General features: G+C 38.4%; 1 protein-coding gene across 5 annotated transcripts in view; it reads left to right on the plus strand.

Moving 5' to 3' along the window:
- Nucleotides 1-10,823: 10,823 nt before the first annotated feature.
- The window catches only part of LOC134386424 (tripartite motif-containing protein 75-like), a 51,610-nt gene continuing 35,694 nt past the window's right edge, over nucleotides 10,824-26,739 (plus strand). For 2 of the 5 annotated variants that reach the window (XM_063108563.1, XM_063108564.1), the window contains exons 1-5: nucleotides 10,824-10,973; nucleotides 14,729-14,918; nucleotides 16,425-16,651; nucleotides 17,521-17,761; nucleotides 22,825-22,937. The gene's annotated coding sequence lies outside the window, so the exon portion shown is untranslated. Of the gene's footprint in view, nucleotides 10,974-14,728; nucleotides 14,919-16,424; nucleotides 16,652-17,054; nucleotides 17,125-17,520; nucleotides 17,762-22,824; nucleotides 22,938-26,739 lie in introns of those variants that run through there. The other 3 variants (XM_063108565.1, XM_063108567.1, XM_063108566.1) reach the window with 2 other exon arrangements.

The following is a 26,739-nucleotide window of genomic DNA, read 5'->3' on the forward strand; positions in this document are numbered from 1 at the left end:
TTTGCACTTTTTTGAAATAAAACTATATAATGAATACATGCTCCTAAAATAAAAAATCAAAACTCATAGCAATATATAATTTAGAATATGAAAGACTTCCTCCAGAAGAAATCATTCAGTCTGCCTAACAATTTGGTATGTATCATTCACCAACTTTTTTTTTTTTGGCACATGTACCGGCCAGCTGCCAAAAAAAAAAAAAAAAGTAATAATAATACATAGTTACTGTAAAAACTTTAAATAATATAGAAATAGAATAAAGTCAAAAATTCTTTAATTTTATTTTCTTCTTGTCCAGTCCCTCCCCATCTGATTCTCTTACTGCATAGCCACATATCCTTTCCAGTGTGAATTACTAAGTTTGTAGTGTATTCTTCTTGACCTACATCTATCCATTTACACACACACACACCACTTTTAACCTAAGTGAGATGTCATGATATTAAACACATATTCAACAACCTGCTTTTTTCACTTAACAATATATTAGAGGCATTATTTCATGTTGGTATATAAGAGGGGTCTTCAAAAAAGTTCACGGATAGGTTTGTATTACCTTTCAATTTCCACAAACTTTTTGAAGGACCCTCATATATATCTACATTATTTTTTTAAATGCTGCAGAGCATTTCATGCCAGGAGTCCATCATATCTTTAAGATTTATTCACCTATTGAATCTATATGGTATTTCATATGCTCAATATTAAACTAATGGAGTAAACCTTCACTCACATAACTTTTTCACATACGAATGTAGGAAGGATTGTTGGAGTCAGAGTTATTTGGTGTATTTACCACTAAATATGTGGTTCCCAAGTGCCCATGATTGCCATATCCAAGTGTCTATTTGTACACTCCTGCCAAAATTGGATACAACCAATCTTATCACTCTTGCCGCTGATTTGCAAAAATACCCTGTTTAACTTGAATTTCCCTCATGAATAACGAGGTGGCACATCTTTTCACATAGTTTTGGCCACTGTGTTTCTACGAACTGCATGTATTTATCCTCTTCTTACTTTTCTTTGCTTCCCTTTTTAAATCTGAAATTCAATTAATATTTGAATAGGCATAAAAATCAAGTTTCAAAACTCCAAAGGGGCTGGTTGTTTAGCTCACTCGGTTAGAACATGGTGCTGATAGGGCCCAGCCTGTGGATCACTTGGGAGAGTGTGGTGCTGATAACACCAAGGCCGCGGGTTCGGATCCCTATCTAGAGAGGGCCGGTTAGCTCACTTGGGAGAGAATTGTGCTGACAACACCAAGGTCAGGGGTTCAGATCCCCAGGCCAGCTTCCCAAAACAAACAAACAAAAAAACCCATAAAGCAGAAAGATATATAGTTAAGTCATTCCCAGCCCTGTCTCCTCGCCACCAGGTTCCCCAAACTAGAGGAAACCAAAATTTCTAGTTTTTATAGTTTTAGAGACAGTTAATGTGTATATTGTATAAGTATCTTTTCTTTTTTTACCCAAATAGTAACACTATCCAGTTAGTACCCTCCTCTTTTTTTTTGGCACTGGCAGGTTTGGTGATCTGAACCCTTGACCTTGCTGTTATGATACTAGGCTCTAACCAACTGAGCTAACCGGCCAGCCCTGCCTTGTACTTTCTGATGGTGTTATTTAACCAATCCTCTACGGATGGACATTTAATTTGTATTCTTATTCTGGCTATTACAAATTCAAGGGTACTTGAAAAAGTTCATGAAAAGATTCATATTATTTTTTAATTCTATTTCTATATGAACATTTTGAAGTACCCTCATAATCATACAATTAATACTTTAGGACGGGTGGGAGTATATTCCTAGGATAAATTCCTGGAAGTGTAATTATAGGTCAAAGAATATAATGCATTTGTGATTTTGACATATACTGTATTTCCAAATTTGCCCTCCAGAGAGGTCACCAATTTATACATCCCAGTAGGACACAGGACAGTGCTTCTTTCCCACAGAGTACTGCTCATACAGAGTATTAACATTTTTCATCTATCTGGTTTGCTATCTTGTTATATAGGTCAATTAGCATTTTTCTTACCATAATTGAAATTTATCATCTTCTCATAGGCTCACAAACCATTTCTGTTTCCTTTTCTGTGAACTGTTTATATGCTTACATACTTGGCCTTTTTGGAGGCAATTGTTCTTTCTTTTCTTGTTTTTGGTGGCTGGCCAGTACAGGGAAAGAACCCTGGACCTTGGACATCTTGATCTTGGACTTCCCAGCCTCCAGAATTCTGAGAAATAAATTTTGCATTGTTTATGAGAAAAAAAAAAGTTTATGGAAAAATTGAATTAAAAGATAATACAATTCCTTCCAGGAACTTTTTGAAGACTCTTCATATAGCTCCTAGGTTTTTTGTCTTTTTAAAGAAAGTCTCTCCTAAATTAATGCTTTTATTATTTTAATTGATTGTTTTAAATTTTTATAGTCTTGAAGTGCTGATTATCAAGCTGTGATCTCTCAGCTTCAAGCCCATCCTTATATATTCTGCTTTGTGATGCTGGGCCTGGGACTCTGCAAACTACTTTTCTACTTTGCCAGCTGGCTCCCTGCTGGGCTCTGCCAGTGGGAGGCAGGAGAGGAAGACTGGAAGGGTAAAGGAGGAAGAAGGGACTTGATCTTTTCTGTTTGTTTCTTGTTCCTTTCATCACTGTAGTCAACATCACTGTAATAATGGGTCTTCAACCAGTTGCAACTTTGTTCTGAAGCAGCAATTGTTTCCATTTTGCAGTTTTCCCAACTCTTGCAGAAGCAGTCCCATTGACCCATTTTGGAGATGCCAGCCAGTTAGCACCCAACCAGTCTGCCCCTCCAGAGGTTGGACCTCCAGCTCAGTGGCGCCATCTCCAACCTCCTATATTTTAATAACCCCACTCCTTGCCTTTGTTTCCCCAGACCTATGGGTAGTAACTGGTAGTATCTGACTCTTGCAGTTATTCCCGTGTGATATATCAGTATCCCCTTTCTACCCTTTTATTATTGAGTACCCAATTAACAATTCTTTATATTAAATTCTCTCTGTTAATATATCTGGCATGGTTTCTGTTTCCTGCCTTGACCTTGAGTGTTACTGTTGAATTCGCCAATCTTTTCCTTAGAATTTAAGCAAGTTGTGACATACTTTTATGTTGGAATTTCACAGAGGCCAGTTTCCCCCTCTTTAAATGGCTAATCACCCTAACAGCATTTAATATCTAATCATCTTTTCCCTACTGATTTTGTTTAAAAGACCTTTTGATACATGAAACTTTAAAATTTTTGTGTAGGCAAACTTATCAATTCATCTTTCATGATTTTTTTTCCCTTTGCTCTTACACTTTGAAAAGTCCTTTCTACCCAGAGGTTAGACATATAATCATGTCTATTTTCTTTTGGTGCTCTTGTGCTGTACCATACTGCCTCATTTAGGACAGTGGTTTTCAAACTTTTAAAAATTTGAACCTATTGTTAAGATGTATTTTGCTTTGTCAATGAGCATACATTTACATGTTTATATAAAATTGAAACAAAAATTTCACAAAACAATATTTCTGGCAAAGATTTTAACTACTTACAGAAGATCCCTCAAATTTCCCAGCTCCTTTACAGTTCTGGCCAGAAAGATAAGCAGAAATGCTGTCTGAGACTCTCAAGAAGTCTCCTTAAATGGAATGGCCATGCCCTTCTCCTTTCTTTTCTTTTACTTGCTGACTGAGATGTGGGTGTGATGACTGGAGCTAGAACAGCTATCTTGAAGAATGAGGTGACCTTAAGAATGGAACAACAAGACAGAAGCAGCCTGAGGATTTGAGGAATTTCTGAAGCAGAGCCACTGATGTCATATCTTGACTTTAATGTGAGAAATTAAGTTGTTATTTTGTGTTTTGCTGTTACTCCCAGACAGACTTAATTCTTACAAATACATATTTTGTAGGGTTTATGTCAATTTATACTTCCACCAACTATATGTGAGAGTGCTGTTTCTCCACAGCCTCACCAACAGATATATTGTCAAACTTCTGAATTTCGATAATCTTAAAAATGGGAAAAAATAGTTTACTTTTAATTTCCCTTTCTCTTGTTATGAATCAGATTGAACATCTTTTAGTATATAGAAGTGTCATTTGTATTTCTTTTTCTGTAAACTGTCAGGAAGCAAATATTTTTGTTGATCATTTTTTTGTTTGTTTCTAGTAGTTCTTTATATATTAGGAAAATTAATTCTTTATGTTATATGAGCTGCCAATTTTTTTTCCAAGTTTGTCATTTTTCTTTCGACTTCACTTTTTTTTGGTCATGCAGAAAATATTTAAAAGTTTTGGCAAAAGCCTATAACCAAATTTTTGAAACAGTTTCCCCCTGGCATTTATATTTAAATCCTAGTAGAAGTCCAGAGTCATGCAATAATCCACCCAATTTGTTGTCTGGGACTTTTATGGATTTGTTTTTTAAATATACATCTTTGAATTTAATATGTGAAGTATAGATCCAACTTTACCTTTTTCCAAATGGCTCCCTATTTGTTTAAACCATTTAGCATTGTGCCACTGATATGAGATGTTGCCTTTATAATGTACAAAGTTCTTGTATTTATTTAGGTTTATTTCTGGACTTTGTATTTTGTTTTGTATTGATTTTTCTATTCATATGCCAAAACCACATTTAAATTGTTGAGGGTTTATAATGTTTCCTTATCTAATAGTGCTGGTCCTCACTCATTGCTTTTCTTTTTTTCTTTTTAAAAGTTTTCTTGGCTATTCTTTTCTTTTCTTTCTTTCTTTCTTTCTTTTTCTTTTTCTTTTGTTTTTTTGGTGGCTGGCCAGTACAGGGATTGATCCCTGGACCTTGCTGTTACCAGCACCATTCTCTAACCAACTGATTCTTGGCTATTCTTGTTTGTTTAATTTTTTATGCACAATTTGACCCCATGTCTAGAAAAAAGCCCTGTTGATATATTTATTGGTATCCCAATCAATTTACCAATTAATTTAGAGAGAATTGACAGCTTTAGGAAGTTGAATATTCTAATCCAGTCATAGGAATCTTATCTGTTTTGATTGCTACTGTAAATGGGACCTTCTTTTCCATCCTATCTTCCAAATGGTTGTTTGCATAAAATGAAGACTATTGATTTCTGAATGTTAATTTTATACCTCCTTGCCATTTCTGAATTCTACTATTGTTTGTAATAACTTCTTAGTTGATTTTTTTTGAGATATACAATCATATCTGCAAATAAAAATAATTTTACTTCCTCATTTCCAGTTCTTATTTCTTAAACTGATATTGTGACATAACGGTGGTGGTACTCCTGGCCTGGCTGGTCTCTCTTCTTCCTGTCTTTTTTCCAAGCCTGAACTGGCAGCCTTCCTGGCCATTCTGAGTGTTACCCAATACCCTTTCAATAAATTCCTTTTCACTTAAAGTCAGAACTGGTTTATTGTTACTTTGAGAAGCCTGACAAAAAGTTCATTTTGCACAAACAAGGCCCTCTACATTCTCAATACTGATATCTGTTGCCGTTTATTGAAGGTCTACTGTGTACCAGGCAGTGTGCCAAGTAATTTGCATATGTCATATCAATTCCCAGGGAATGTACTCTCAGTTTTTGTACTGGTTATAGTACCAAACTTGAACTCATCCTTTTCACCTTTCTTTAAGGACACTTTTGGCTTTTTGTGTTAGCAGTAGCTTTACAATGTAAGGTAAGAGCCAGTTTAATATGCTTATCTTTTTATTGTTTGCCTTGACATTATAAAATCAATTTTATTTGGTTAACAGAGTTTCAGGTTTTTTTTTAGCAGTGGTACCTTATTCCCAAAGCAAATGTTAAGTGGAAGCCCATATAAAAAACATTTTAAAGAGCAGCTGCAAAGGTTAGTTGTATTGTGTAGGAGTAAGTTACTTAATCTAGAATCTTGTGATGCTTCTGAGCATAGACAAAAAGAAGTTGTTCAGATGAAATATAGGCATTTCTGGACACAGATCTTGGTGGCTATTATGCATTGAATTGTGTCCCCCCCAAAACAAATGTTGAAGTTATAACCCCTAGTACCTCAGAAGGTGACCTTATTTGGATATAAGGTCTTTACAGAGGTAGTCAAGTTAAAATGAGTTCATTAAGGCAGCCTTAATCCAATATGACTGGTGTCCATATAAAAAGAGGATATTTAAGGCTGGCCAATTAGCTCAGTTGGTTAGAATGTGGTGCTGACAACACCAAGGTCCAGGGTTCGATCTGTGTAGCAGCCAGCAAACAAAACAAACAAAATTAAGAAGAGGAAATTTGGACACAGATATAGACACACACAGAGGGAAAACAATGTGAAGACACAGAGAGAACACCATCTACAAGCCAAGGAATGTCAAAGGCCACTAGACGCTAGAAGAGAGGCATGGAACAGATTCTCCCTCAGAGCCCTTAGAAGAAACCAATTTCTATATTTCCAAAACTGGGAGCCAATAAATGTTTGTTATTGAGGCCACTCAGTTTGTGGTACTTTGTTATGGTAACCCCAGAAAACTAATACAGTGGATTATGTGGCCAATTGACAGAGTTTTGGAAGTGGAATGTCCTACACATTCCACAATGTGTTTTCACTGTAAATAATGTTTTTCTGGCATGGGTCAGGACCCTGATTAGTTACATGCTTGCTATTTATCAAAAGTCTCTTCTGGCTCAGCTAAGCAGACAATCCTTCTAATTGTTAAGTTCATCACATAGAGTTGAAAAAGCCTGTCTTTTTTAAAAAAATTTTTATCAAATCATAATCGAGCATACATATTTTGGGGGTTCAACATGGACATATGCTGATCAAATCAATATTACTAGCATATATATTGTTACAAATCGTACTTATTCTTTACGCCCCTTGTCCAATCTCTCTCCATCCCCTTCTCTCTCCCCCCTCCCCCCTCTAATTACCCTAGATTTCTTCTCTCCTTCTGAAAGTGTAGTGGTTACTCTGTTGATTTGTTGTCTAGATGATCTGTCCAATGCTGAGAGGTGTGTTCAGGTCCCCCAATATTACTGTAGAGCAGATGCTTCTTCTGTCACTCTGGAATGAGCTTTGTGGAGAGAGACATCCTCTTCTTTCCTTTATCTCTGCTGGTGACTCTCCTTGTGTCAATGCACTCCAGTGGCTGGCAGACCATCTACACGGTGGTTGTGGCGTCTAGTGGTAGCTGTGGTTATTGTGGTGGCTGTGGTAGGCATGCTCCTTACCTAGTTGTTGGTGGTGATCATGGTGTGCTTGGTTGTGGGAGGGGTTCCATTCCCCGGATCCCAACCTCAGGACCCTGGGTGGGCCCCATGGTGCTGGTGGTGTGCCTGGTTGTCCCCCCTTTCTGGATTGGTAGACCAGGGGACCTCTGGTCCTTCTAAATGTTATAGGTGTTCTTTGGTGAGATGAGACCATTACTAGTTAATATCAAACTTTGTCTCTGATTGTGGGTACTCTGTTTTTTCTTTCAGTTCTCTGTCTGATTATTTGCTGTTCTCACCACTTAAACTCTGAACTGGAACTCATTTGTTGTCCTTTGCTTACTTCAAAAGTGGGGGAACTTCCTGTGGAGACCAGTACTTGAGCTCTGTGGATGAGCTAAATTGCTGCTTTGCTGTTTATTCCCTGGGGAAGGCTTTTTGTGCAGGTCAGGTTTTAATGGTTGACTTCATAGGACTTCTGGATTTAGTGAAATCCAATGCACCTGGGTTGTGTAGACACACTGGTCTGGGCCTGAGTCTTTTCATCAAACTGCAACCCATGCAATTCTATATTCCTGACCAGTCTCCTCTGAGTGGTCCTATACTGACTGGGGGTCAGATCAGCTGTCCTTGCTGTGCCCCAGTGTTCTCCCAGAGGTCCCCTCTCCCCCACCGCCTGTGCTGCAAACACTGACCATGGGACGGGCTGTACACCGGTCCCTTGAGATGACTCACGGGCCTCTGAATGGCTCCTTTTTTTCAGTTGTTGTGGTTCCTCGCTCCTATGTGTGTCCACTGGAACCCTATTACTGGTCTTGCTGGCCAGAGGGCCATCGACACCCTCTTCTCCCTTGCTGCCTCCAAGCAACTTCATCTGAAGGGCACAGCTGCAGCTTTTGCCAGCTCCTGCTCTGTGTATTTAGCAGCTCCAGCCTGGAAGTGGCCAGGATTCGAAATGGTCCAAGAGGTTTTTCTTTTCTCTCATCGTGGCTTTTCTGGCCTTCATGCACTCTATAGGTCTCTCCTCCTCTTCCCCTGAGCTCTAGCAGGTCAGTTTGGCTGTCATTGCTTTTTAATAGTCATAAATTAGTTGATTTGTGGGAGAGGGTGACTCTGAGGGCCGTCTATTCCGCCATCTTGATCAGAAGTCAGTAAAAGCCTATCTTTATGTACACACTTTTCATGTCTTAAACCAGAGGCTGTAAACTGGCAACCTGTTCATAAGAGTTTTTTGTGGCCGCAGTTTTAAAAAAGGGGGAAAAAATGTACATGCTCATTTATTTAATGTACTCATTGTATTTATTTATTTATTTTATTTTGGCGGCTGGCCAGTATGGGATCTGAACCCTTGACCTTGGTTTTATAACACTGCTGTAACCAACTGAGCTAACCGGCCAACCCCAAATGTACTTGCTGTATTTAAAGATCAGATTTCTTATAAACATTTCTGGATTTCTGGGTTTCCTTGCAAATGAGAAGATGTGCATTCCTCGTGGCAACAGTTGGCCATTGCTGAGACCTGCCAGCCACAAGTACATCCCTCAGCTCCATAGCCACCAGACCACATTCTCGGCTGAGTCTGTAATCCATGTCCTACAGCAAAGAAGGGCAATAATAAGAGCTGCTGTTTGCAAGCACCACTATGTAGCAGGTGTTTCCTTGACATCCATTCAACAAATATTTATTGAGGACCTACTGTTTGACAGGCACTGCTCTAGGTACTTGAAATACACCAGGAAACAAAACAGACAAAGATCTCATGTGGAGCTTACATATTAGTGGTGGATAGAGGACAGAATCAAATAATAAATATGATACATAAGCAAATCATGTGGTATATAAGAAGGTTATAAGTTCTAAAAATAATATAAATGTAGAGCAAAGAAGGAATTACAAGTTCTGGGAGAAGGTAGGTTGTGATTTTAAATGAAGTGGTCAGGGAAGGCCTCCTCGAAAAGATATTTGAGCACACTCAAGGGAGTGGAGGGAGTTAGCTACGTGAATTTATTTGGGAAGAGTGTTTAAGGCAGACAGAAAAGCTAAAGCAAAGGTCCGAAGGCAAGAGCATGTCCCGTGTGTTTGAGAAAGGCAAAGGAGCAAGGGCGGCTGCAACAGAGTGAAAATGGGAAGAGTGCAAGGAGGAGTGCTCAGAGGTCAAGGGGAGCCATGGAAGGGTTTTGAAAAGAGTGATCTGATCTGATGTAGATTTTAAAATAATCACAATGCTGCTCTGCTGATACTAGATTCTAGGAGGAAAAGGAGATGGCAAAAGCAGGGAGACCTGTTCAGAGTGATCGGAAAGTGGCTTAGACCAGGATGGCAGCACAGGAGGTGATGTTAAGTGGTGGAAGTCAGGATGTGTTTGAAGGTAGACTCAACAGAATCTCCTCATGGATTAGATGTGAGATGCGAAAGAAAGAAGCAAGGCCAAAACCCAAAAGTTCTGCCTGGAGTAACTGGAAGGATGGAGTTGCTATTTGAAGGAGCAGCAGGAAGAATAAATTTCAGAGGGTAAATTGGGATTTTGGCTTTGAGTATGTTGACCTTAACATGTATACCTGATATCAAAAGGAAAAGTTGAATGACCTGTTAGATATAAATCAGGAGTTCAGGGGACAAATCTGGCTGGCAATAAACCTTTCTTCTTCTGATTCAATCTCATAGCTTTATATGTAATGCCATAAAATGCCAATGACTCCTAACTGTTTATGGTTATGGGGGATTCGAGTCAAATTGTGGCAGTGTGGCTGTGTTGACAGTGAAGAGCGGGGTTTCTGGTGCTGCCTCATTAATCTCTGATTATGGAGTAGGCATGGTTTTAGTTCCAGAGTTTGGGTCTCCCAGATTCAGACATCATTGCTTTGAACTCCTACCCTCTATATTGAGGCTCAATGTCTTTGCCAGCTTTATTAAGTCTCATATCTGGTAAGCTGTAGAGACAAATTTGAATCAAGATCTAAACTCCATACTTGGGGCTCTTTCTTCCGTGTCACCATGCCAGTCTATGCCAAGACTATCTCCCAAAGGCTCATTCTCCTTGCTTTTTTTACCTTCTTTCTAGGCATTTTAATTTCTTTCTTAATTTCAGAAATTAATTTAAATTAATTTAATTTTCCACTTAATTTCAGTAGCAGGAATATTAGTCCTGAGAAACTGAAATATTAGGGAAATCCTAGATTGAGACTACCAGGCATCAGCTACGAGGTGTATTTTGCTTTTAAGTAATTCTTATCTGCTCCATCGTAGCCCAGGTTAATGTCCCCAGGAATTCCACCCTCCTTGCATTCTCAAACTTTTCCCTTTCTTAGTTCAGTTCAATTTAAACTATTCTCTGAATACAGCTCCGTGTCTGAAGAAACGTGGTGTACAAGAAGGAGTAAAAGCTAGCTGTGACCAGGGAGACACCCCGAGAGGCAGGCCTGCGAAGTTGTGGGCTGGACCTAAGGGCCAGGCTTCGTCCTCCAATCAGGCGCTCTCCTCCCCGCGCGCGGGAAGCTTCCGGCGCGACCCCTTCTCCCGGGGGCGGGGCCTGCCGCTCCGGCTCCCGCCTCCCCGGCTGCGCGCGGCGGCGGGTCGTGGTCACGTGAGCGCGGCGCGGCGGGGGAGGGGCCATGATTTCCGGGCGGCGGAAGGAGACGCGGTCGCGTGAGAGGACCAGGCGATGTGAAGACACACTCCGGGAGCGACAGGCTGCGGCCGGCGGCGCACGCTGTCACTCGTTGGGCTTCTGCTCGCACGCTCTTCCCCTCGGCCTCCGCGCCCGGCCCCGACAGGGCCTTCAGGTGAGAGGCCACTTCCCGTCGGGCAGGGCCCTACCGGGGCTAGGGACGGCGCGCGGGGCCGTCGCTCTCCGGTCCGCGGCACAGGCGGACAAGGCCGGTTGTGGCCGCTGTGCGCCCCTCCCGGCCCCCGACCGTGGCGCGCCGTTGGAGCTGGGCCTGGGTGCGGAGCGGGGCCGTGCGGGGGCGGGGCGCCTCGCGCGGGCGTTTGAAGCGTTTCAAGTGACTGGGCGGGTTCGCGGGGTTCCGAGTCTGAGTTTTAGGTCTGTGTGTGGGGATCGGCCCCCCTTACTCGACTGCGGCCCTGACCGGCGTTCACAGGAGTAGAAGGAGGGATAGTTTCCTAAAACCCACGGGGTCTTCACTTCTGGCACTCAAGACCGAGAACGTGGGGTGGGGCTGAACGGTCGCCTCCTTATTCGCCCTCCCGCCGCCCGGGTGTGCAGTTAAGCGACCTGTACCGAGCAGAACCGGAGCACCAGTTGTGTGGAGTCCCCTCTGCCTGGGGCATTTGCTTCGGGGAAGTCGGGTGCCTCCGACTGGCCTCTCGGTGGAGTTTGGGTCGGGGTTGGAGAGGAGATTGTCAAAGGCCCAGTGCAGTGTGCTTGCTCTCTCCTTGACTTTTTTGGGAAAAGAAGTTAGAAATGAGGAAGGGTAGTGAGGTGTCAGGCAAACTAGGTGGAATTCGGTGCCGTTGAATTTTAATACGCCAGGAACTGCCTTTAGTTGAAATTAACAGAAAAGGCCTGCAGTAGGAATATATGGAATTAAAGCCCGATAGTTTAAAAACTATTGGGGCTCACATATCTAAGAGACCCAGTGATATGAGTTCAGTCCTTGAGGTCAGAGTTCCTACTTTATACTCAAAACCAGCTACTCTGAAAGCGGCTTAGTAGAACTGTTTGACTTCTGGGCTATGAAATTCTTTCTTTTAGGTGAAAATAACAGAAACTTGTAGTAGAACTTTCAAAGTTCCTAATGTAAAAATGTGATCTACATAGAAATAATCTTGCCAGTTTTAAAAGTCAAGGAAGGGCAATGAGCCCTCCTAATTGTCCTATCGAAGGCAGAACATTCGTGTGACTAATACAAAATGACGGATAACATGGCATGAACTTGACAGTAATCTCTGTGTTAGAGATCAGTCAGGTAGTTAATGGCTAAAGAGAGCCAAGAGGATTGGTGTGGGTGGGGGTAAGAGGGTTAATTTTTCAGAATGTCCTGTACCATTTATTTTCATCCCTGGTACCCGCTAGTAATTATAGGAAAAGCTCAAAGATTGTGCTTGCTTAATAAGTGAAAACCGGTTTTGTATTAAAAGAGGCCAGGTGAGTATCCAGGCCATCCTTTTTTTTCTTCTTCTTCTTTTTTTTTGTCTTTTTGTGACCGGCTGCACCGTGCTCAGCCAGTGAGCGCACCGGCCATCCTCCTCCGACCCCGCGGCCATCCTCCTCCGAACCCGCGGCGTGAGCGCTGCTGCACTCCCAGCGCTGCACTCTCCCGAGCGCGCCACGGGGTCGGCCCGGGCCATCGTTTTAGTCTTCCTTTCCTTACCCATTGTTTTTTTCAGACTGAAGTAACTAGAGATGTGGGTGGGATGAAAACTTGGGATTGGGATAAATGAAATAAGGCAAACCATTTTGATTCCAGTGTGTATAACATACAGTAGGTTTTGCAGAGCTCAGTCCTGTGAGTGAATTCCTCTTCAACTCTATTTTTTTTTATGTTTTAAAAGATGATTAGTAAGGGGATCTTAACCCTTGACTTGGTGTTGTCAGCACCACACTGTCCCAAGTGAGCCACCGGCCCAGCCCCTCTTCAACTCTCTAGTGAAGGATTGACTTAAAAACCTTTCTGAGCCACATCTTTCAAATGGGTTTAGTACCAGTTTCTTCACATGGTATTGTGGGATTGAGTGGTAATGTATGTAATGCATCTGATATTGTGCTTGGTATGCACTGGTCCAGAGACTTCAAGAACACATACGTGTTTGTGCTTATTGCATATATAATTAGCTATGTGTCAGGCACAGTTTTGAGTGTTTTACAAGCATGAATTCATTTACTCTTTATTTGACCTACCTCATAACAACTATGTGAGGTAGATATTGTTGTTATCCCTATTTTATAGGTAGAAACTAGGGCACTGTGGATAAGTACAGCTAGGAAGGGGCAAAGTCTGGATCAGAACCTAATCAGTATGGTTCTAGAATTGGCTCTTGATCTGTGTAGCCACATCCTAGCTCATGGGGATTTTATAATGTAGTAAAACCCTGCAGTGAAGTGAATTTGGATATAATTCAGATTATATCCTTGAACTCGAGGCTGGAACTTGAGCTGCGCAGTCTTGCACCAGACATTTTATTAATCTTGCAGTAATGCAGGCTTTCGTTTTAACTCATTTTTTTTTTTTTTGTACCAACAGGTATAGCATTGTGACTTTTTATAGTTAGGCACAGGATAATTCTGATAGACCAGGAGAAGTTTCATTTGTTCCAAAGGTAGTTACTTACTCAACTGTAGTGGAAGTCAGAATTCATTATTTTTGTGGCATGTGGAAAGGCTTCAAGAAGAGTTGAACTGGTACCAGGTGGGAGAGACTGGTTTTTAGATAGAGATTAGCTTGTGGGAAGGTAAAGCTGGAGAGGATGAATGGGGCCACATTTGGAAGGACCTGATATATTCTGCTAAGGAGTTTTTACTATGTGAGAGGAGTAAGAACAACTGAAAGCTCCTGAGCCTTGGTTAGATCTTTGTTTAGAAAGAGCTCTGTGGTGACTGTGGCCAGTAGTCTAGAGAGTAGACACTAGAGACGAGGCAAGAATACCAGTGGGGAAACTATTGAATAGTCTAGGGTAGATATAAAGGACTTCTTTAAAGTAGTGGTCTGGGAATGGACCGTCTTTACGCAGATCAAAGATGCCCTGTGTAAGGAAGATTTGGATTTAAGTTGAAGTAATGTGGTGAGAGGGAGGGGTGCAAGGTGACATGGTGATGCCTGCATTATTTCTTATGATAGTGGCCTACCTGGTCTTTGTTCCTTATTCCTCTGTTACATTGTATTTCCTTTCAAGCTGCTTTTTATCCTAGTTTTATTCTTTTTTCTTTTGGGTACTGTTTCCTGTTTATATCTAGTCTAGCTTTTCCTGGTATTCAGAATGCTGGATCTTCACTTTGCCTATACCAAGCCCATGCCCTACTCTTGACTTTCCTTGCTCATGAAATGCCTAGTACTCTCCTTGCTGCATATTTGAATCTTCCTCATTGTTTAGGCATTTACATTCATGAAACTTTTCCTGTTATAAGCTACATTTATTAATAACATTGATTTTCAAATTTTGCTTTCTTTTGCTAGAGGTTCCGCAGGGGACTGTAGGAACTACAAGCTTCCCAGCAGATACAGGGTATATCTGTAGCAAGTGTGCCAAAGAAAAAAAAAATCATTTCGGAAGGTCTACACTTAGCATGTTGCTTGACAGAGGGTTCCATGGCTCAGAAAATCTTGCAAAACCAGTGGCAAGACTGTTGCCTATTGTTAATGACTCCCCTCAGTATTTCTTGACTCAGCTTACTTTTTGCATTTCTTAACAGTGTTTTCTATTGAATATTTTGATCCTTTGACATAATCACTGTAGGCCTTGATTCTTGAGTATGTTTGAAATAAGTGTTAGAGTAATGTAAGTGTAGGAAAATAGCTTTTTTATTATCGTTTATTCTTGTCTTTATCCATTGTTTTTAAATTAATTTTTTTCGTTATAGCATTCAAGAATGACCAAAAAAAAGAAAACGCCAAGATGATTTCCAAAAAGTAAAACTAAAAGTTGGTAAAAAGAAGCCCAAGATAGAAAATGCTATTGCAACAAACTTTAAAACAAAGACGATACATCTGCCTGAGCAACTCAAAGAGGATGGAACACTTCCAACAAACAATAGAAAACTTAACATAAAGGTAAGTCATGAATTGTGTTTTGGTAAAGTGAGATTTTTTTGAAATCATGTAGAATGTTATGTTTTTGTGAAAAGTTGTTTTAACTCTTAGAGCAAGTGGCTTGCCTAGAGTCATAGGGTTTATTGATGGATAATGTTTAGAGTTCATCTGTTACCTATATCTGATCTTATACCTGCATCTTTCCCACCTCCTCCAGAAAGATTTGCTAAACTAAACCCATAATGATTTTTCCCTAGAATACTTATGTGATGATATATCATCTGGAAATAATTCTTATGTTTAACTTTTTAATGTGTCAAGCTTTTGATAAACATTTTACCAGCTGTTTTTATAGCTAATTAAGATAAGATCCTGTTTTACTCATTTTTGAACCCATACATAGCACATAGCTTATTATAGGTTCCTGTTGAATGCTTGAAGTCAGTTGAAGTTTGACCAGTAGTTTTGCTTAAAAAATTTTTAACAGCTTTATGGAGATATAATTTACACGTAATAAAATTCACTCTTTTTAAAGAATATAGTTCAATGGTTTTTAGTGCATTTACAGAGTTATGTTATTATCACCATAATCAATTTTAGAACATTTTAGTTTCTGTAGAAAGAAACGCTGTATCCATTGGAAGTCACTCCATTCCATTCTCCTAGCGTTAGGTGACGCAAATCGACTTTCTATCTCTACAGATTTGCTTATTCTGGACATTGCATGTAAATGCAATCATATATAATACATGGTGTTTTGTTACTGATCTTTCACTTAGCATAATGTTTTTGAGGTTCATCCATGTTGAGGCATGTATCAGAACAGTATTTCATTCCTTTGTATTGTCATACAGTATCCCATTGTGTGGTTATGTCACATTTTGTTGATCACCCATCAGTTGATGGACGTATGGCTTCCACTTTTTGGCTCTTATATAATACTGTTATGAACATTTGTGTATAGTACAAGTCTTTGTAAAGATATGCATTTTCTAGTTTTGGTTTTTAAGCTCTGAGGGTTAAATAATACCAGAAAGGTATTTGAAGTTATGTTTTTTTTTTTTGAAAGTTATGTACAGTATGCCAGAAATAAAATTGTTAAGTAGTGTGCTTTGAATAAAACACACACCTTCCGAAAGACAATTTAAAATAGGCAGAAAGGGCCTGTTAAATTAAAAGTATGTAAATGAACATACTGTAATGTTTAACGTTTGGTTTATAGTTGGTCTTCAGTAAATGGTGCTGATTGCTGTCACTTTAAATCATAGAGTGCCTAAGTCTGCGTTCAGGTTAATGTAAAAACGAGAAAATTCTAACTGAAAATTATGTAACATTATTAAGATAAAAATATTTTAAAGATAAAACTGTGATCTGATCTTAATAAAAGCTAAATAATGTTTAAAATACTTATTGAGGTAGTTTTTCCATGGAGTGTTAGTGTATTAGCATAATTTTAGTTAGCATCTTTATTTGAAAATAATAGAATGTGTATGTGTATGTACCTAAAATGTGTATTTTTATTTATAGGATTTGCTGTCATAGATGCATCACTACAATGCTGGGGTTAAACAAAGTGCTCTTCTTGGACTTAAAGACCTTTTGTCTCAGTACCCATTTATAATTGATGCACACCTTTCAAACTGACTGCTGTGTTTACAGATAAAGATGCTAATGTACGATTAGCAGCAGTTCAGCTTCTTCAGTTCCTGGCCCCCAAAATACGAGCTGAACAAATTTCTCCATTTTTTCCTTTGGTAAGTGCCCATCTCTCTAGTGCCATGACTCACATTACTGAAGGTATTCAGGAGGACTCTTTAAAACTTTTGGACATTCTGCTGGAACAGTAGCCAGCTCTAATTACTGACCATAGCAGTATATTGCTTAAGAATTTTGTAGAACTTATTTCTCATCAGCAGCTGTCCAAAGGACTGGTAAATAGAGACAGATTCCAGTCCTGGATACTTTCTGTAAATCCTAATCGGAGACTCACTTCTCAGCAATGGAGGCTGAAAGTCTTAGTGAGACTCAGTCAATTCCTTCAGGCCTTGGCAGATGGATCCAGTAGTTTGAGAGTAAGTGAAGGACTTCAGGAACAAAAAGAAAATCCCCATGCCACTAGCAACTCCATTTTTATCAACTGGAAGGAACATGCAAACGACCAGCAACACATCCAGGTTTATGAAAATGGGGGTTCACAGCCAAATGTCAGTTCACAGTTCAGGCTACGGTAAGAAGGATTTCAGTTATGTCCACACTCAGTTTTCCTATTTTGAATTATAACTGCTGACCATTGATGGCTAATGATGGGAAGATATGCAGTTGTATTTCGTAGTTTTCATATAGTTACTCATGATTTGATTTGGTTTACTGATGGGAGGAGTCATTTGAAAGCATATTAATTTATTCATTTCTAGCAGAGCCTAATGAGAAATAAAACTTGATGATCTCTGTTGGCTTTGTCATCTTAGAATTTCATTTTTCTTTCTAGTCTTGATTAATGTAATTATTAGTTTATGGAACTTCATTTTAGTGGTATTTTGTATTTAAGATTTAAATTAAGCAAGGGATAATAAATATTTTTTAAGCATTAATCTTGTTCTTCATTCTTTCCCTTCCTTATTAGGTACCTGGTTGGAGGAGGCAGTGTGGATGAAGGCCTGTCATCTACAGAAAACCTGAAAGGATTTATTGAGATAATAATTCCATTGTTAATTGAGTGCTGGATTGAAGCTGTGCCTCCACAACTATCTGCTTCTGTTGGAAATGGTATAGAACGAGAACCTCTACAGGTTATGCAGCAAGTTCTTAACATTATTTCCCTTCTGTGGAAACTCTCTAAACAACATGATGAAACCCATAAATTGGTGAGAACTAATGGGTTCTTTATTTTCTTAGTAATGCCTTTTATCATAAATGGGAAGATTAGAAATCAGCTTATTACTACTAATTGGTTATGCATTTTCCAAAAAATACCCAGAGTTGAACTATAAACTTGTTTCTTTTGCACAAAACTACAAGTTAGTTTTTAGAGACAATTAGTGAGAGATTATTATCTGAATATATTTAATGCATTTTTTTTAAGTGAAATGGATAACTGAATATACCTGATTTCATTTGTTTTTATTAGGTGTAATTCACAGTAGAGTTGCAGTGTATTGCTTATGGCAGGTTGATTATGTCAGGGTATTCTAGTTTCTGAAAGTCTGTTGTATTATTAAAACAGTTGCTTATTAAGTAGTCTCTTCCACTTTGTACCCCATTGCCATATTTAGCAGAAATGGAGCAAACTAAATGGGTAGTTAGCCCTGAATTGTTTTAAGTATGCTGTAGTGAATGTAGTACTTGCCATGCTTTTGCTGTGCAACTAAGGAAGAACAAACTGTAAGATTAAAGTGTTGCTAAATTAATATGGTAGCACACTTTAAAAGATCAGCTGCTGGAGCAAGACTTCAAAGATTGAAGCATCTGGTTTATAGAAGAATTCTGCATGGACTTTTGACTAGGCAAGTGTGAATTCTTGAGGTGGCCTTTGTACAGATAAAACTGAGAATGCGGTGTTTTTTTTTTGTTTGTTTTGTTTTTTTAATTCTTTTTATTTCATGCTGAAGTTTAGAATGAGTCAGAAGGCTGCATAAACTGACTAGGGATAAATTAAATAGTATTTGATAATCTCGCAAAGCTTTATGGAATTGTATTAAGGTGAGTGTTTCTTTTAAGAGCTTTCTCTGTTGCTAATAATCCATGACCCATCATCTGTAAGGACGTTTTTTGAGTTGTTTTTCCAAACAGGGTAGCATTTTGTTTAATAGTTTTGAGCCTTTCTGTCTTTTGATTCATTGCACAAACTGGCAAAAAAAAATTAGTCATGATTAGGGGTATAGTATGTGATTTGGAAAAAGTAAAGCTTGATTTTCATATGGCAGTTGGTTTGTGATTAGGCTAGTAATAATCTGTACAGCTTCTTAGAAAAGTATATGTTAATCTGCAATCTTGAATTGGTCTATTTTCATCTGAAAGGCTAAGATAGAAAATAAAAGTAATGATATTCAACATGGACTTTGAGTACCAGCCTTTTCTTTGTTTTTAGAGAGCCGAGAAATAAAAATTCCAAGCCTCTTTGGTGTTTGGTGACATATGAGCACGAGTAAACTTTTCGTACTGCTTTGGTAGTTGTATTTGTATTTAGATAGGATAGTAGGACCAAAATAACAAATCTGCAAATTTATTAATTGTACTAGTTTTGGATTATCTATTACTATTTTGATAACACTGACAAAGGATCTGCTTTAATTTTACGGATATTTAAAATAGTATGCTTTAGATCTATTTTGTGTTCTTATAACATGGCTACATTTTTTTAGCAGTTCCTTAACATAGGCTACTAAGTTTAAAGACTGTATAGACTGTTGAAGACCAGAATACTGCATTGAGATACGGTTTAAAACTGAAATGACTGGAGTGGGAAGGTGGTTAATTCAGGTAGGAATAATATTTGAAAGCATCTGCTGGTAGAATTCTCTAGTTTACCTTAGCAGATTTGTTATGCTGAACTGTAATAACTTGATAAAATAAGAACCATTATCTTAGAGACAAAGTATAAAAATGTATGTTAGCCATACATAATGCCGTTAAAGTGCATGTTAATTAATTTACTTTTTACCACTTGCACTGTTAGTTTCTCTCTCATTCACCTTTATTTGTAGATTGTTAGTTAAGATATTGGGTGACCTATAACAGCTTAATCTTTTTTAAATTTCCAGTATTGTTTCCTTCCTTCCTTCCCTCCTCTCTCCCTCCCTCCCTCCCTTCCTTCCCTCCTCCCTCCCTCCCTTCATTCCTTCCTTCCTAAGTTTTTGATATTTATTAGAAAGCATTTTTTTTAATTGACACAATAATTGAACATGTGTATGGGATACTGTGTGATATTTCAATACATGTGTACAATATGTAATGATCTTAATTCAGTCAGTCAACATATCCATTACCTCAAACATTTATCATTTCCTTGTATTGGGAACATTCAAAATCTTCTTTTGTAGCTCATTGAAAGTATATACAATAAATCGTTACTTACAGTTACCCTACAGTGCTATACAGAGCACTAGATCTTATCCATCCTTTCTAGCTATCATTTTGCATCTGTTAGTCAACCTCTTCCTAGTCTCTCTCCTCACTCCCCTTTTCTGCGTCTGGTAATCACTATTCTACTTTCTGTGTATAAGCAATCAACTTTCTTATCTTCCACATAGAGCAAGAACATGCTGTATTTCTCTTTCTGTTCCTGGCTTATTTCACTTAAAATAATGTTCTCCAAGCTCATCTGTGTTGCAACAGTTTAATCTTTAGGAGGAACAGAATGGCATTTCTTGGCCTTAAAAGTGAATCACACACCACAGGCTGAATTGTAACTTTTTCCTCAAAACCTATAGGTTTTTCTGTTGATAAATTGACATCCGGGTTAGGTACACAGTTCTAAAACCACTAATTACTTTTAAGTGTTGGTGCTGTTTAATGCATTTAGTTTACTAGTATTTGCAACATATCTGAGAAATTTCATTTGTATTCAACTAGTTTTTTTTTTAAACCTTTGTAGTAATTTCAAACTTTGATCCTTGGTTTGAAAAAAAATCTCAAGGTATATTGAATGTTATTTGCAGTGGTTGAATACCCAGATCCTTACTGAGATTGCTTATTTCTGATATACTGTGTGTATACTTAATGTGTAGCTAGTTTCTAAAATGAAAATACAATTCAACATTAACTTTTTAATTCGCTTTGGCTTTCGGAGTCCTGGGTGTCAGGGTCACAATTGTAGTTATGCACTCTAAAATTTTTGTTTTGCCTTAACTTTGTATTTTAATGCTGGGCTTACTTGCTACTTTTTTGCTGTATGTCTCATTGCTGTTATCCTTTTCCCATGAGGATTAGAATTTGCAACTAAACACAGACAGATGCATTCATGCTTCTTGAGGCATTTATTCTAAGATTTGTTGGGCATCTATAAATGTGGCTACTTAATTACAATTTAAAATGCAGTTCCTCAGTCACAAGTGTTCGATAGCTACATGTGGGCAGAGGCGACTGTATTGGACAGCACAGATAGAAAACAGTTTCATCATTTCAAAAAGGCCTTTTGAATAGTGTTGTTCTAGGCTCTGGATGTAGAGATAAACAGATTGATAGATGCTTGCTCTCATGTTTACCTTCTAGTGGGACTGATAGACAGTAAGCAAATGTATAATGTTGGTACTAGGAAGAAAGATGAAAGTAAAGCAGGGTGTAAAGACAGCGTGTGTCGGAACAGAGTGAGAGGGAGTTTAGATAGTTTGTTATGAAACGCACTCTGAGGGTAAGACATTTGAATGTCACCGAATGAAATGAAAGAGCGAGTCTTGCGAAGGTTTGTGGGAAGAACATCCTAGGCATAGGGAACAGCAAGTATAAAGGCCCTGAGGTGAGAACAAGTTTGGCATATTTGAGGAAAGGCAGGAAATCCTGTGCAAATGAGGTGCTAGGAGAATGGTAGAAAGTGAAGGAGAAAAAGAGTAGTGACAGTATGGCCAGATCATGTGGTTCTCTGTGGTCTCTGGTAAGGAGGTTGGATTTTAACTTGAGTGCGGTGGACATTGGAGGGTTTTGAGCAGAAGAGTGGCATGATCTGCATTATGTTTATTGAACTTTAATATGTTGAGTTTACAAAAGTAGAACACTCATTGACTCCCTTGTGCTTACTGTCCAGCTCTAGTAACCATCATTTCATGGATGACCAGTTTGCCCTACATATATGTACACCTATTCTCTTTTCCCCTTTCTGTATCATTTTGAAGCATGATTTATGTTTTAAAATATCACTGTGGCTGCTGTGTGGAGAACTGACTTTTGGGGGATAAGAAGAGAAGCAGGGAGATAAGTTAGGAGGCTATTGCAGTAATCCAGGTAAGAGATGGTAGCTTGGAGTAGAATGGTAGCTAGTGGTTGAAGTGATGAGAAGTAACTGGATCCAGGTAAAGCCAACAGCACTGCTGGTGTGCATAGTGAAGGAAAAAGGAGTTAAGGACAATGCATGTGTTAAGGTCCAGATGGCAAGGTGACTGTTGATAGGGAGAGTTTGGTTTTATTCATGTTAAGTTTTAAAATGCCTGTTCGACGTTCAAGAGGAGATATCAGGGTACAAGATACAAATGTACATAGAATCTGGAGTCAGGCAGAAATGGTACAAGGATTGATATCTGGGTAAATCCAAACATTTAGAAGTCAGGGAGAATAGAAGAATCTTGTAAAGGTTACTAAGAAGGAAAAACAATTGAACTTTAGGGTGACCAGCTGTTTTAGCATCTCAAGTTCCACCTCCTAAGAAACCACTCAGTCTCTCGCAAAATGGGATAGTTGATGACCCTGGATAGAAGGGAATAAGAGTGTTATGATCTGGAATTAGAAAGACAGTGTTCAAGTAGGAGGGAATGATAAAATTACTAATATTTCTGAAGCATTTTGGGAAGTGTATTGCTTTGTGAAAGTGTTAAATATCTTTAATGTGAAATAATGGATTTGCTGAGGAATAGAGTTAGGGTATAAATAGACCACCAGGTATAAGACTTTCTTAAGTATTTTATAAACATTGCATCAATGGTCCAAATTCAGAATTTTCTTAAATCTCATTTACTCTCCCTTTTTTTCCTCTTAAACAGCAGATAAAATTCAAGTAAAAGTAATTATTAAGCACCAAAAGGATCTGCAGATGAAAATTATGTGCAGTAATAGTTCATTTTAATTTTAACATTTATTTACAGATTACTGGCAAAGATGTATTGTAATGAAACATGTATAGTTGAATAGCAATAAGTTTTCAAATTTCTGCTTAAACTTTCGTTGGTTATTTCACATTATTTTTTCTTGTAGATTTTATAATCTTTGCTTATTTTAATAGGAATCATGGCTTCGAAAGAATTACCTCAGCGATTTTGAACACCATTTTATGAGCCATTTTCCATATGCCTTAAAAGAAATAACCAAGCACAGAAGGAAAGAGACAAATAAAAGGTATTGTGATTCTTTTCCACTGTATAGGTTTGAAAAGCTTTTTAAACAAATTATCAGTAAGTAATTAGTCTTAATATGGAACTTTCTAAACTGTGAGGCATTTATGTCTAGATTTTGTGAAAATACAAGTAGCAGTATTATGGCTGATCTTGAACAAGTCACTTTAAGCCTTGGGACTAACAGGTTTTTGATTTTTTAAAAAAAAATTAAACTGAGTGTTTTGTGCTACAAGAATGTATCAAATTACATAAATATTAATTTAGTAAACGTTGCCGACGTGGGGGATTTATTTGGGTGAGACACTATGTAATTATTGCATCTCTAAGTGAGATAGTATTTTGAAGGTCATCTAATTCTGCTCTCATTTATACATGAGGAAATTGGTATGACATTAATATCAGTATCCTGAAAGAAGAGGGATAATTGGAGAATAATCAGAAAGAGATGGGTGATAGATTAAAATATGGAGTTAAAAGAAAAAGTAAGCCTGAAAATTATTTAAAATGTCCACCTCAAGTGAGAGCAGATAAATGTGAGAACAAATGATGTGATAAAGTATGACAAACAGGTACAAGCTAGAACACTTAAAACTGTAGTTCGCCCAAGTGAACAAACACTTGCAAGGGATCTTACAGTCTGTCAAAACGTTCTTAAATATACCAAAGAATCATTAAGCTCTTTGAGCAGGTTTCAAAGGATATGCTTAGAAGTGATAAGGCTGTTATAGGCATATGGTTTTTTCATTCATTCACTAAATATTTATTTTGGTTGCTTTCTATGAACAAAGTATCGTGGTAGAGGTAATCAGATGTCTCAAGGTATACTCGCTCTCCTAAGCAGTTTCGTTCTGAATTGTAAGAAAGTGTGTCAGGAGGCAGAAAACACACCAGTGACTTTTTTAACAGAGAATTTAATATAAAGAATTGTGAACTGAAAAACCAAAATGACAGAAGGGAACAGTAAGATATTTTGGAGGTAGCAACTGAGGAGGCAGCTACTATCTCTAGAACTGGGGGAACAAAGAGAGGAATGGCAGAAGCTTGGAGAAGGGAGACAAAACTCTGATCTCTGAGGAGTGGGTGCTGCTCGGTTGGTGCTCGTGTCTTGAGCTCAGAAGTGGGGCCCAATGGGACTGAGGCCCAGAACGCTGCAGAGGGGGCTCTGGCTAGCTGGTGCTGGTGTTTCTTAGGGGGTGGTTCTGTTTCTGTGTCAGAAAAACTGCAAATTGGAGTAAACTGTGGCTACTAGAATGTGCTGCTAATGGCCTAAAGAAGATCTGCCGGTCGATACTGGCAGCAATAGGAAGCAAAAAAATAGGATGGGAGAGTGTCTCATCTTCCTACAGCTTTGTAGTCTCTTTTTACCATTATTGGCAGATCCCAATGAGAAGCAGCTGCAAAGGAAAAAAATGTGGCTCACAGAGTCCGAGCACCAGGATGACAAAGCCAAGCGTAAAGTGTGGGTTTGAAGCTGAGAAACAATAGCTCAGTAACTGACAGGAGAAGTGAATTTACATATTTGAAACAAGGCAGTATATAAGTATCATTAGAACTGTATAATTAAGTGCTATAGGAATTCATAGGAAGAGACAGATCCCTTGTTAGGATAAACAGACAAAGCTATATTGAAGAGTAGTATTTGACTGGATGTAGTGGATATGATTTCAGCAGGCAGGAATGCAAGGGATGAGAGACTATACTAACTGGAGTAGACAGCATACAGGAGAGCTGTAGGATTAGGTAAGGATGGAGAGCATGGACCTGGGTCAAAGCTGGTTTCTGCTTGTCACTGGCCTTAATGCTCAAAGTAATTTCTTATTTCTGGAGTTTATTTATCTTTTAGCCTTGATCCTTTTGGCATTGAAGAATTTTGGTTGGGTTAGAATTGTTGTTTTAGGAAGAGTAATTTAGGGAATTTCTGGAGTTGAGGTGACAGAGTCAAACAGAGAGATAAAATCCTGACATCTTGCTCAAGAAAATTTTCCCCCACGTACAATTTTCTTATTAGAGCAAAAGTTTTTATCCATGGGTAAGCTTCAGAAAGTCCTTGAACTCTTGAAATAATGATATAGAATTGTATATTTGTGTATTTTTTCTGGTAAGGGGTTTTATATATAATTTTTATCAAAATGAGATTAAATAATGGGTAGAATATTTGGAATTTAGTAGACCATTAAATTATCCAAGAGTATGTTGTTGTACCATTATTTAACACATGTATTAGCCATTTAATATGTACAAGGCACTTTCTGTACTAGGTGGTGAGCATTTATTCATTTATTTTTACATTTTAAAAATCAGCTTTATTGAAGTATAACTTATGTACAATTAAATGCACCCATTGTAAGTGAGCAGTTTGGCAAGCATATATACTCCAATTACTATGCCAAGATATAGACCTTTTCCTTATCCTAAATTACCACATGCTTATCTTTAGTCAATCTTCCACATCTCCTGCTACCCCAGGCATCCGCAATCTGATTTCTAACACTATAGGTTAGTATTTAGTTTTAGAACTTCATATAAATTTTTTTTTAAAAGCATACTGTGTATAATATTTTGTCCCTGGCTTCTTTCAGTAGTCTTTTAGAGATTCATTCACATTCTTGCATGTAACAGTAGTTTGTTCTTTTATATTGCTGTATAGGATTCCATTGTATAAATCTACTACAATGGTCTTATCCATTGTCCATCAAATTCATTTTTGTTTTTTTGGTAAAGAAAACAAAATTTATTGCTTACCGTTTCAGAAACTAGTAAGTCCAAAGTGCAAGAAACACATCTGGTGAGGGTCTTGTCCTGGTGGGGACTACAGCAACTCAGGGAATCACATTGTGAAATGGTGGAGCAGAGAGAGTAACTGCCTTCTGCTGTGCTTTTTGTTTCCGTTTTGACTTAGTTTTTATTTATTTACTTTTTGTATATATGATTTTATTTATTTTTTTATTGGTTATGAATATTCATAGAGTACAAAGCAAATTGTCACCACTCGTGCCTAAGATGTGATGGCCGGATCCATACTGGCAGCTTGCCTATTACCACAAATTGTGATTATACCCTGCGTCCCCCACCCAGTTATCCCCCCAATTATCCCTAACCTCCCTCCCCATCCCCCTTTGTATCCTTAGGTAATGTTCTCTCCCTCTGCAAGTCCAACACACCACTGTGGTCTTTCTTTCCTTCCTTCTTTCTCTCTTAGCTCCCACATATGAGTGAGTACATATGGTATTTATCCCTCTGTGCTTTGCTTATTTCACTCAATGTAAGTTTCTCCAAGCTCATCCATGTTGTTGCAAATGGGAGAATTTCGTTCTTGTTTTATGGCAGAGTAAGTATTCTATGGTGTATATATAAGGTGGTGAGCATTTAGTGGTAAAGGAAATAGGCAGGGTGCCAGTTCTCATGGAGTATAGTTTAATGAGGGAGACATACTTATTTCTCTGATTCTTTAATCAGTGACTGATAAATATAATGAAGGAAGAGTTTACGGTATATACATAAGGAGGCGGTCCTGATCTTTCAAGGGGGAGGAGGGTCCTAGGGAAGGCTACTGTGATGAAGTGACATTTGTCTCAAGATATAAAAGGTAAAAAAAAGGAGTTAACTTGAGGAGGTTGAGATGGAGAATTGTAGGCTTTTTAGCAAACATGGATTGCTGGTATAATTAACTTATTCTTCATCGGGTTCCTCCAGTGGTTATTTTTTGGCACTATAGGCTGCTCTTGTTAGTGCATTGAATACTTAGTACATACCAATACAGATCATAGTTAGGGAAGCCAACAATAGTCTAGGCCAGTGGCCTT

Source organism: Cynocephalus volans, chromosome 9 (genome assembly GCF_027409185.1).
Source record: "Cynocephalus volans isolate mCynVol1 chromosome 9, mCynVol1.pri, whole genome shotgun sequence".
Classification (NCBI taxonomy): Eukaryota; Metazoa; Chordata; class Mammalia; order Dermoptera; family Cynocephalidae; genus Cynocephalus; species Cynocephalus volans.